This window comes from Mauremys reevesii, linkage group 5, assembly GCF_016161935.1.
Source record: "Mauremys reevesii isolate NIE-2019 linkage group 5, ASM1616193v1, whole genome shotgun sequence".
NCBI lineage: Eukaryota > Metazoa > Chordata > Testudines > Geoemydidae > Mauremys > Mauremys reevesii.
In genome coordinates this window covers 25,808,364-25,821,389 of record NC_052627.1, presented here as the reverse complement: position 1 = coordinate 25,821,389, position 13,026 = coordinate 25,808,364, and the positions used below count along the sequence as shown (strand labels likewise).

General features: G+C 39.4%; 1 protein-coding gene across 35 annotated transcripts in view; it reads right to left on the bottom strand.

The window, feature by feature from the left end:
* BMPR1B (bone morphogenetic protein receptor type 1B) overlaps positions 1–13,026 on the bottom strand; it is a 384,295-nt gene that overhangs the window by 154,952 nt on the left and 216,317 nt on the right. For 7 of the 35 annotated variants that reach the window (XM_039540889.1, XM_039540872.1, XM_039540876.1 and 4 more), the window contains one exon: positions 3,956–4,037. The exons of 27 other annotated variants lie outside the window; for them this stretch is intronic. The gene's annotated coding sequence lies outside the window, so the exon portion shown is untranslated. Of the gene's footprint in view, positions 1–1,419; positions 1,467–3,955; positions 4,038–13,026 lie in introns of those variants that run through there. One more of the 35 variants, XM_039540903.1, reaches the window with a different exon arrangement.

Below are 13,026 nucleotides of genomic sequence, written 5' to 3'. Positions count from 1 at the left end.
CAGTGGGGAAGGAGGGCGGGTCATGGAGTGGATATGAGCAACACATCTCGAAGAACACCAGTTACGGAACAGGCAACTGTCTTTTCTTCTTCGAGTGCTTGCTCGTGTCCATTCCACATTAGGTGATCCCCATCAGTTCTTGTGGAGTCGGGTAGGAGTGCACAGATCCGCAGATTGTAATAGAGCTCTGCCGAACCCAGCGTTGTCTCTGGCCTGCTGAGCGATGGCATAATGAGACCTAAACGTGTGGACTGAGGACCACGTCGCGGTTCTACATATGTCCTGGATCAGGATGTGCACCAGGAAGGCTGCTGAACACACCTGCACTCTGGTCGATGAAGAGCTGGGTCAATTTACGGAAAGGCTTGGTACGCTCCAAATAAAAAGCCACAGCCCTCTGGAGGTCCAGCGCGTGCAGACACCTCTCCCTCAGCAGTCCTGTGTGGCTTGGGAAAGAACACAGGCAGGAATACATCCTGGCTCATGTGGAAGGAAGATACCACCTTTGGTAGGAAGGCTGGGTGGGGCCGCAGCTGGACCCTGTCCTTACAAAACACTAACTTTACAAGAACTCTAGTTCATATGGATGAAGCCTAAGCAACGCTAGTAAGAGCAGCAAACATTCCATGCACCGCCACGGGCTGCAAGAAGGAACTGAGGGTGGAGGGTGCCGGCAGCACCCCCTATACCGCACCATGCGGGCGCCACTCCAGAGGGCACCAGAGCAGCTCCCCTCTGAATACTGCTGAGGGAAAAATTTCCGGCACCGGTGCATGTGGTGAGCGCACACACATAATGTGGAATGGACAGGAGCAAGCACTCGAAGAACTACCATTTACTCTAGTTCAAACCAGCAAGGGATCCAGGCCATGCTACAGAGGAAGGTGAACAGCTCCAAGGGTGTCTGCCAATCTAACCAGGGGGGAAATTCCTTCACAACCCCACGTATGGGTCAACACAATGTACATAATCAGATATTCACTACAACGGATAAAGGGAGATAGATGTACACTACGGAATATTTCCCCAAGTTTACCTGTGTGATTCATCAGGTGTCTAGGACTACCAGTGATATTCTGTCTGTTTAATGTTTCAAATGCTCAGCTGTTTACAAATACATGTATTATAGTGTGGACTCTAAACTTAAGCAACAGTGGTATGTATGTGCGGATGGGAGGCAAGGGGAGAGAGGACCGTGGGACACTTTTTTCTACCCTCTATGGTCAAAATGCATTCCAGGGATTTCTATGTTTCACAGAGGTTATTTTAATCTCTCAGTGACAAATTTTTTTTTACCATATTCTCAGAAATCCATAAATAACCCCCACTGACTTGAGACAGAGTTGAACTGAGGTAAAAATTAGGCTTCATGAATCAATTTAATCTAGTATAACTTGACCGACTGCAGTGGAATTATACCAGAGATGCATTTGGTCCCCGAGTCACTATCCATAAGTGTAGAACTGAGGGCCACATGCTGCAGTCCAGATGAGGACTGGATCCTGGCGAGGCACAGGAAAGAAGGGCTGTCCGCTAAATCCTGCTCATTTTTCTGATGTGAGAAGTCCCAGGATTTGACCCCATCTCTAAAAAAAAAAAAAAAAAAAATCTCCTCCTGAACTATAATTTTTTTATTATTTGAGCTTCAAATTGAGAATTTCTGTCAGGATTCTTAAAAGAAAAAAATGATTTTTTGTGATATTATTCTCTGTAATGACCCTACATAAATTATTCATCTTAAACTGAAAACGGAAGTGCCCTGATAGAATTGGCTTCTGAGACTGTCAGTTTTCTAATCAAAATCAATTCCTCTATGGGATTATTATTAAGGCTATGATTTAGTCACGGGTATTTTTAGTAGAAGTCACAGACAGGTCATGGGCAATAAACAAAAATTCACAGCCCCTGACCCATCCATGATTTATACTAAAAATACCTGTGATTAAATCTTGGGGAGAATGATGCTGGGGGGCACGAGGGGGCCACTATGGGGAGCAGTTGGGGGAAGGCTGTCATAACTATAAATGGGAGGGTAACAACCCTCCTGTATACAATACTATAAAATCTCTCCTGGCCAGAGGCACCAAAATCATTTTACCTGTAAAGGGTTAAGAAGCTCAGGTAACCTGGCTGACACCTGACCCAAAGGACCAATAAGGGAAGGGGGAGGCTTTTGTTTGTGCTCTTTGTTTTGGTGGTGTTCGCTCTTGGGACTAAGAGGCACCGGCCATCAATCCATGTTCTCCAAATCTTTCTGCACAAGTCTCTCATATTTCAAACTTGTAAGTAACAAGCCAGGCAAGGTGTGTTAGTTTATCTTTGATTTCTCAACTTGTGAATTTTACCTTTGCTAGAGGGAAGTTTATCCCTGTTTTATTGTAACTTTGAAACTAAGGCTAGAGGGGGTTCCTCTGGGCTCTTTGAATCTGATTACCCTGTAAAGTTATTTTCCATCCTGATTTTACAGAGATGATTTTTACATTTTCTTTTTAATAAAATCCTTCTTTTAAGAACCTGACTGATTTTTCCATTGTCCAAAGACCCAGGGGTTTGGGTCTTTGATCACTTTGTAACCAATTGGTTAGGATATTATTCTCAAGCCTCCCCAGGAAAGGGGCTGGGGGGATATTTTGGGGGAAGAGGAACTCCAAGTGGTCCTTTCTCTGTTTCTTGTTAAATCACTTGGTGGTGGCAGCGTACCAGGTTTTAACCTAAGCTGGTAGAAATAAGCTTAGGGGGCTTTCATGCGGGTCCCCACATCTGTACCCTAGAGTTCAGAGCAGGGAAGGAACCCTGACAGAGGCGCTATGGGGGGGTGTGCCCGGGGCCAGTGGTACCAGCTGCCGGGGGCCGCGGCTGCTCTGGCTAGCCGCCCAGGGACCGCTGCCTGGGTCAGTGGACTACGGCTGCTCCGGCCACCCCGGGACCACTGCTGGGGGCCGCCAGAGAAGCGACTGGTGTGGCCGTCCCCAGGGCCACTCCAGCAGCAGCCTTTTGGCTGTCTTGGGGGCCGCCTGAGCTGCTGGCCCTGGAGCCAGCTGCCTGGGTGGCCCTGGGATCAGCTACACTGGCTCCTGCAGAAGTCACGGAGGTCGCAGAAAGTATAGCACCAATGGTATACTTGGCACTTCACAAGCAGTGTTTTGTCACATTTTTAATTTAGTATCAAAATTTCACTGTATTTTTAGCACAACAAATCTTTTAGCAGCACAATAAAACTTTCAGCAGCTTCAGTGGTGTAGTCAATTGTATAATGTGCCTTTAAAATGTAATACATTTGCTTATTCTCGAAACTATTTTAATTAATTAATTTGATTAATTATAGTTAAAAGAATTATTTCCTTTGATTATCTTACGCCCATTTTTATATAACCACAAGCCCCTAATTAATTTCCACACTCTGACATGTGAATGTCAGCCAAGAAGAGCATGATTTCTCTCATGATTTCTTGTAATATCAATGAGAAACCTACATGAAGGCCTTTGATTAACTTAAAAGCACAGACACTGCACTGAACATAACTACAGATTTGCTTCAGAGAGCAGATATCCACTGACCATGTAGCGAAACTGAAACAGCAATAACAAGTTCACAAAGGCCTCTAAGCTACTACATCCATTTGTGTGATATATCATTTACAATACCTTGTTCGTGAAGACTTGGCTCTGAAAGGCAACCAATCAAGCAATTTTACACTACGATCTATCTGAAGGATGAATACTCCTGTGGGAAACTTTCCATAAAATCTCTGCAGTGGACAGGATTTATGTCTGAACTCCCTTATCTAATGTTGTTGTCATCTAGGCCAACATATTACATATTTGTAAATATTTAACCTGTTTGCCTAAAAGTTAGGCACTTCAAACCACATTTAGTCATGTAAATAACCATGGACTGATTTTCACCCACAAACCCCTTTGAGGTCAGTGAGAATCACAGATACTCAGTACTTACAAAAAGTGACCTGATTTTCAAAGGTGCTGAATGCCTGCAGTTCCCATCAGCTTCAGTGGTACTTTGTGGATGGAAAGCAGGCCTAATGAAAAAGAAATGCACATACAATATATGTACCAAGGACTCAGGTTCAAAGAAATTTGCCACAATATATAGGTTCAGGGCTTTTTTATTATTATTTTGTGTTTTGTTTTATCCCTGGGTTTGAGACAATATTAGTTTCTCATGTACTGGGAAATAAAGGGTGCTGAAATGTTTTTATTCGATGCCTGGGCAACCTTAAGATTTTTGCATTTCCAAACTTCTAAGTATTTGACTTCATAACATTAATGGTCTTTTAATATAGAGTGTTTAATAGTATATAGCAAAAATAGTATCTAGAAAATGTAATTAAACACAGAAAATAAAATATTATATCCACATTTGAAAAACTGCAGTTTATACAAACATTGCATTATTTTTGATAAGCCTAAACTTACACACTGATTTGTGTATTTCATTTTATCTGCTCACACAATTAAAAGCAAAACATGATTCTATTAAATAAAAAACCAAAAACCACAAAACCAACACAAGACAAGAGGGTGGTTTAAATATGCAGTGTGAGGAGGTATTCAAATGTAGAAGAGCAAATGCAATTCAGTCTGCAAGGACTCAATTCAATACAATTATGTCCTGCTTCTCTTTTGTGAAAAATCTATACAAGGCTACAGAGTCCATGGAAAAAATTAATTGGTGGTGATCTTCCTTAACTTTGTACTGTGAATGCCTGGACTTTTTTTTTTCCCAAGTATGAAATCCTGCTTTTTTCCATATTATATTCTGCTCTGTGCCATACTGCAGCTTGAGCAGAGATAGAACAATCTGTGGTCTGACTCAATTATTAAAAAAGAACACTAGTAAGCAATGACTAGCGTACATTGCGGCCTTGAAGCAGTGACAGCCAATCATAACTAATATGCAAGAGTCTCCGTATACAGTTACTTGTATTGTCCTCATCCTAATAGTGTAAGAGGGCCTGGTGTGTATGTCATAAATCTCACATCCATTCATCTAAAGGAAGGGGGAGATGGAGAAGAAATAATTGGAGAATTGACAGGAAGAATTTCACAAAGCATGTCAAACAAAGGGTAAAAGAAGTATGAAAAATGAACCCTGGAATATGCAGCATTTAGCAAATGCACATCCAAACCAAATGCAAAATCAAAACATGTCACTCATAGCAGCACATCTATGTACTAGTGATTTCCTTTGCCTGTATAAAGAAGCTTTGAAAATTCAAATACTTTAAGGTGCTTCCTGTTAATAATTATAAGTACTACTGATATAAACTCTAAAAGAGATTAGATTGTAGACATAGTGCTCATTGATGTAGACAGCCACACATACAAACAGACATCCCTTCACTTCTTATATACCAGTATGTTCTTTCAGCTTTCCCGTTGCATGGGTCCTTCACATTCATAGGAGCCAGGCACACATCCTCCACTGTGTGTTCCAGCTGCAGTTTGGCTATGTATCTGTTTTCTGGGCATGTGTGTACAGTACACAGCCATTTACAATCTGGCTCTTGATGTCTGTATTCTAAAACTGACATATTAATTCCTAGACAGACAATATCTTTTATTGGACCAACTAACTTCTCTGGGTGAGAGAGACAAGCTTTTTAGCTTACACAGAGCTCTTACCCAGGGCTGGGAAACTTAATCAGAGTGTCACAGGTAAATACAAGATGGAACAGATTATTTAGCGTAAGCAGTTAACGCATTTCAAGGTGAAGTGCCCTGTTAACCCCTACAGTCATAGGGAGGAAAGGAAATGTGTGGGAGAGAGCAGATAGGGGATGGTGGTGTTACTGGATTATAGATCGTTGTAATAAATCATAAATCCAATGACTCAATTCAGTCCATGACTTTTAGTGTCTAGCAAAGTTATGAATTTAAGCTCCCAAGCTTGTCTTTTGAAAATCTTGTACAGGTTTCCTTTGAGGATGAGGACTGATAGGTCAGATATAAAGTGACTGCTTTGTGGAAAGTATTCACCCACAGATGATGTGGTGTTTTTGTCTTTTATTATTTCCATGTGTGACTTCATTCCAGAGCATAGTGATTGTCTGGTTTCACCCACACAGTTGCTGTTGGGGCATTAAGCGCACTGGCTGAGGTACACCACATGTTGAGATAGGCATTTGTAGGACCCATGAATCTTTAAAGGTGTGTTGTGGGGGGTGTTAATCATTGTAACAACGTGAAAGACATTACCTCATCCACCTTCTCTTTCTAATATTGTGGGGCTGACATGGCTACAACAACACTGCATTCTTAATTCTTCTCATTTACTTCACACAACTTTTCTCTACAGCATTCCCCTCTCCTCAACCGAACACCTATCACTCTATGCAGGATGTTCAGTAGAAGATAGAGGCCACATAGGCATTCTCCATTTTCAGGTTTCTCTACTTCTTCCATATTTACTTTAGGAAAATTCCCCTCTCAGCCACATTAATATTCTTATAAACATGTTTTTAGGAGTGCACAAGCCTCAGTAATTTCAATAGGATGACTCTCTACTTTCTTGGGAGCTATAGGGACAATGACCCAAATCCTATAAATCATTAAAAAATATTTTTTCTCATAGAAATTTAACTGTGCTGCTTTTTTCCGCAGTAGCAGAGACAGCATCTTATTATAAACAGTTATATTTTTGCCCACACGAAAAATTCTGCATTTAAAATATACTAAATGAGGGACAGATGTTTAAAATAGAGGTCCTACAATGAAGTACTAAATATTGTTGGCATAGCAAACCCTTTGGTACAGTTTAGTCTGTTTTCGCAATAGTTATGTTTTCACAGCTGTAAAAGCACTAAAAATTACTGTCTCTGCTCCAATATTAATATAAAATCAATGAAAATATAAGCCAGACTGCTGAGTAGATTACACTATTGTTCACATACCATACTATTAAAATCATTCGCTTTTAAAAATTAATTCTAAGCAAGTCATTAAGCAGTTAAATGCTTTAAGGTTGTTCAAGAGGAACACTGTCACTAAAATAGCCTATATATTTCCATCATAAACATTACAATGCAACTCTTTGTTGAAACAAAATTGTGTCCCACTTCCAACAAACTAAACCAACTACAACTAGTTTTGTGCTGCTGCTAAATTTAGATACTTCTCCCTCCAAAGTTTGTATAAAAAACTATGTGATGGGAAAAGTCAAGCTCTTTTCCACAAGTGCTGGCTGCATTCTTAGAGCTTAGTAGTAGAGCTGGGAGAAAGTTTTCAGTCAAAACTTTTCTTTCTGTGAAAAATGCAGATTCAGCAATGCTGAAAAGTTTTGTGAATTCATGTCAGTTTCACCTAATTGTTTCAGCCAGAAAAAAAATTAGAAATTCCCCAAAAATCGAAACCTTTCATAGACATTTTCTAAACAAAGTATTTTGATTCTTGGTTCAAAACAACTTTTTATTCTGGAGTTTCCTTCAATTTTATTAAACAACATTAAAAAACATGAACAATGCTTGAAATTGAAACAAAACTTGTTTTGTTTGATGTACAATTAAATGTTTTCAACTTTTCAATTAGCAAAAATTTTCATTTTCAGTTTGAACCAAAAGCGTTTTCCCCATTAATGTTTTAGAAACTGCCAGCGAATTGAAAAATCCACTATTGTCCCAGCCCTACTCTGTAACTCCACTGGGTTGTTCTGCTATAGGTTCTGATATGACGTGAAAGAGCAGATTCTGTGGCAACTGGAAGAGTGCCCCACAGATGTCCATCACCTCCCAGATCTGCTCCTGACAGAGGAGGGAGCAGAGAGAGTGGATCATCATAATCCACTTCCTTTTCCGCTCTTCACTGTATTAAGGATTCTGTGACTGACCCCAATTCTGAGGTTCAGACCCACAGAACCAACAAGTCATATGAGCTATTGGCCAAATTCTGTCCCAACTTACACTCCTTCCGCAAGTTGATTTATTTCAATGAGGTTGGAAAGGGCTAGCTGAGGGAAGCATGGAGAGACTTCTCAATTTTTCTCCAGAGTCTTAGCTTTCATTTAATTTTTACTTAAGTTTCCAGTGGCTATGGTTGTGAAAACAACTTAAAAACATGACCATGATGTACTCGAGACAGGAATGTTTACTTGAGTTTGCAAAGAGCCTAAAACAATACCTCTGAGATGTCAACTGTCCTATTTTGTTTCCATGGGTGCTGCTAACTCAAATGCTGATGACAGTTAACATTGACATTTAAAAGTATTTCACTGTAAGAAGAGAGGAAGTCTCACGTTATGAAAATCTATACCAGTGTACACACAATGTAGGGTGCAAAGGACTAGCCTGGGGCTGTAACGGAGGTGGAGAAGATATATAAATTAGTATATTTAGGGGATCAAGGGGGTGGGGGTCATGATTTAAGGGTATCTAAGCCTTTGAAGGTGGGAAATGCCGTCATAAGGGCAGCAGAACTGAAACAGAGTGCAGGGAGCCTGTGCAAGAGAAGGTAGATGGAGGGAATCCAAGAAAGGGCTCTGAACCATGTTCAGGGATTCAGTTTGTCCTTAAGTGAGGGGAGAATCTGAACACAGGAATTTTCTAGTACGATCTATAAGGGTTCTGTGGGGGCCAGCCACCACAGAAACGACTGCAACCCTGAGGCTGTGTTGCTGCTACTCCATGGCCTGACTGAAGCATTCCCCAAATCCGTAGATAGATCATTTACTCAGACTGTGCACAGGGAAGATTATTTGTCTTTGAAAAGCATGTGTATGGCTAAATTTTTATATGCCCTCTCCTGAAATGTAGAATGCTGCAACCATTCAGTGGCATTTAACAAGAAAAGGAGAGAGACATTCTTTATGTATTTTTATTACTTTATGCATGTAATATAGGTATAACCCTGCAGATATAATTCCAAGTAAAATATTCATTTTCATTGTCTACAAAGTATTTTCTTTTTCAGCCTCAAGTCAGACTTGTGGGTCAGTGAATGAACCCTGTTTTTTTAAGTTGAGATCTTATTAGTTGAACAGTTTGTTCTTCCCTTAAAGGAGGCATCACATTAAAAGTTTGACATTTGCTAAACACAGAGAATACCCTGCAGTAGAATGGAAATACTGAAGACCCTGAACCTGTATTTGATTCTGCACAGATGCACCCCTGCCTTTACACAGAGCCCCATGGAGGCAGGGCTGCCACTCACAGAAACCCATTGACTTCAAAGAGCTCTGAAGAGAGATATGCACACGTGCACTCAGTGGAGGTGAGTAAGAGGTGTCATCATTTTCATAGAAACTAGAAAAACACAATTCACTTAAATAACAAAGAAACCCCTTCTTCTTTTGACTATAGAAAAAATAGGAACAACCATAAATGAAAAAATAAAAAACTGCAAATATTTTCTGAGTAGAAAATAGGCAAAATTCATTGAATTAATTATTCATTGGAATTATTCACTTGGCTTCGATTACAATCTAATCATCTCTATCCACCATCTACATTAAATTATAATAAATTTCTCTATTAGTTGCACCAGTGAATACTGTAACTTGGCTCAGTGCCTGCTGATTCACTATAATATTTGTATTCTGAAAACAAAAGCCTGATACTGTGTAATCTTTTACACCTGTAACTAGATGGTGCCCGTTTTTTGAAAATTTCTCTCTTCTAGATTTGAGAGAGACTTTATTTATGGCACTAGAAGAGATTTAGAACACCAGAGAAAAGGCTTCAAATATCAAAATGGCCTTAAACAAAAATATGATCTTCCAACTTTCCTAAGTAGTTTGGTATATGTTCTCTACTAAATATCCACATGCCATACTGAAAATGTATCAACGTCTTCTTTTAAGTTCCAGATTTCTTTACTGAACATATACTTTATTATTGCTTTAAATGAAAAAGTTTATTGTACTTTAGCACAAGATGTCCTTGGCATACAAATGGTACACGGCTGTACCTTGGAAAATGAATTATGCCCGTAGATAACAAAAAGACTAAAAGGAAGGTTGGTTTTAATTTGGTAATGTATAAAAACAAGATTGGTTCCTATAGCAACACAAGACTGATTACTTGATAGGAATCTCATAATTTGCAGGTGTGATAATACACCTGTGGATTATGAGATTCAGGCCAAGTGCTAATCACTGTAAAAGATGCTCTGATGGTATTGAAAGAAAAAGCATGGGTGGAAGGGTAATGTGCTATTAAAACAGCATTTCCAAAACTTTTGAAAGCCAAGCCTCTCCTTGCCGTTCATGTTCCGCTAAATTAACATAATTGTACACCACTACAACCCCATCATGTGGTGTTAAATGGCTACCTATCTTAATTTATCTTCCGCACCCCATGCCACCCCAGGAGACGTGTCACACTTTGGGAAAAGCTACTTTACATCTTTATAATATGATATTTCCACTGCTTTCTTAAATGCTTTGAGTATCCAAACAGATAACAACACTGACATTTACAGTATCATCACTGCAATCTGAGTTAGCTAGCATCCACAATAATGAATACGACAATTCATATCTCAGAGTTACTATTTCAGGCTTTCTGCAAATGCAGGAAGATATTGCTGCATCTAGTATACTAGGGTCATGTTTTGAAGTTTTCTTCACAAATATGATCAAAACTTTTTTTTAAAAAGCAAAGCTGATAGTCTGGTAAAACAAGGAAGAGCTGGACAAGCAACAAAATAAGAACATTACAGGGATAAATGTAAACAAGCCAAGACTGCTGAGAAAGCAGAAGCAGTAAAAGCATTACGCAAAGCAGTGACGAAATCACAAAGATTGGACAAGCAAAATTTCTGGAAAGAAGATATGTCTTATTGTTACGGAGCCTCGAGAAAACGAAGTATGAAAATGATATACAAACATGTTCAATTGTACGGAAGCAGAGTCAGGCCAATGATACAAGCAGTGAGAAAGGGTACTGTTAAACAGGTAACAAATCCTGACAATATACCAGATGAGCTGCTGAAAGCTGGCAAGACAAGTACTATCAAAACATTAGGAAAATATATATAAGGCGGCATGGGAGCAAGAGGTGGTACCAAATGACTGGCTAAAGGCAATAGTTGTACCAATCCTAAAGAACGGAGATCCTGCTAATCCAAATAATTATAGAGGCATATTACCAGCACCAGGAAAAGTCATGATGAAAGTAACTTGTCAATAGATTAAGGCCAGTTTTAGAGGAAGTAGTAGGTGAGGAACAGTGTGGCTTCAGACCAGACCAACTTTGCACTAATCACGCTCCAACAGGTGACATAAAAAAATGTGAGAATAGGGACTAAAGACATTTGCTGTTTTCATCGACTTCACAAAGACATTTGATTCAGTTTGGAGGGACGAATTATGTAAGTAGTAAAATCATATAGAATTCCAGATAGTATAACCACAACTATAAAATTATGTATGAACTCTCCTGTAGTCCCACAAGAACTGGTGGAAAATTAAGCAACTAGTTAAAATTAATGTTTGGTGTAAGACAAAGGGCAATGGAACCACTGTCACTTTTCATCATCTTCTTAAATTGGACAGTAAGAATAGTAGATGATCTGGAGGGTGTGACACTGGGTGATCTAGAGTTAAGCTCTTTCTCTTATGCAGATGACATCATACAGCTGGCGGACGTGTTTAAATTAATGATGATATTCTTTGTTACACTGGAAAATTGGTGTAGTCCATTTGGATTTACAATAAATGTCAAGACGACAAAATTGTTGCTTATTGGAAAAGGGACAATAAATCAAGTGTTGAAATGCAACAGTGGTGAAATGATAGAACAAGTAAAATCTGCTATGTACCTAGGAAGCTTGATCAGTACTGACGGCTCTACCAAGGATGAGGTTAAAAGGAGATGTGCCTTAGCTACACGTGCTGCACAGAAGTTAATGAAATTATGGACAGATAAAACCATTATGTACAGTACCAAAGTGAAAGTACATCAAACTAGTGTACTAATAATATTGCTCTATGGTATGGAAGCAGCTGCATTAAATGAAACAGACATCAGAAGGCTGGAGGCAGTAGAGATTAAAGTTCTTCGGATGATGGCAAGTATAAAGTGGAATAATTTTAAGACAAATGAAGTTGGAAAAAGAGTAGGAGGTGAAGTCAGGGTATGGGATTAGCTGTGTAAGCAGAGAGAAGGGATTTGGCAGCAAGGCTCCTCATCCAAGGATTCTGAAGAGGCAGTAGCATGAATTTGTGGAGGAGGGAACAAGACCTTCTGGGTAGCTAATTACATAGATCCATATTATATACAATTTTAAAATACTCATTCTGCCCTCGGATGTGTACATGAACCTGCCCCCACCCACTTTGACTTCAACAGAAATTGCACATGAACATCTGATGGAAGAATCTGGTATGGAAATTCTTACAGGGCCTCAAACCCACTACCAGTATGCCACTAAAAAATAAAGCTTTAAGAGCTTTGATAACAGCCCTGAGATTATTCCTGCTTCCAAGATTCAATACAGCATGGGCCCAAGTATCTTGAAGAGCTCCAAAATGTATTTGTCTATCAGGGGCAGCATTAAATAAAATATTAAGATGAAAAAAATCACATCACATACTCAAATACAAAACACATTCATTTTAGTCTTATATGTTTAAAGTAATTATCTAGGTCCGGGACCATGTCAGAGATGTGGTTTCAGAATGGGATAAACCAGTGCAATCAGAGGGGATGGATCAGGGCCAATATAAGGAACATAAAAGAGTAAAAACTTCAGTAAAAATCTGCACACACCTCAAGGATCTGAAAACACAACAGACTCCTTCAGTTTGGTTCTTGTAGTTACCCAGATATCATCAGAATCTCATGTCTCTAGCCCTGTATCTCAGAGTAACAAGAGGAGACTACCTAAGGTGCACTTTCTTATTTATACAGAAAACTAAATAGAAGTACACTGAGTTTGATTTTTCTTTTTCTGACATGGACAAGGCCTATCTAGTTAAAAGTGCTTCTATAATCCCGAGAAAGATTTACCACATCTTCCATGTACACTTTTACTGCTGACCTCTACCACTATTAAAGAGTGCTCAGATATTTC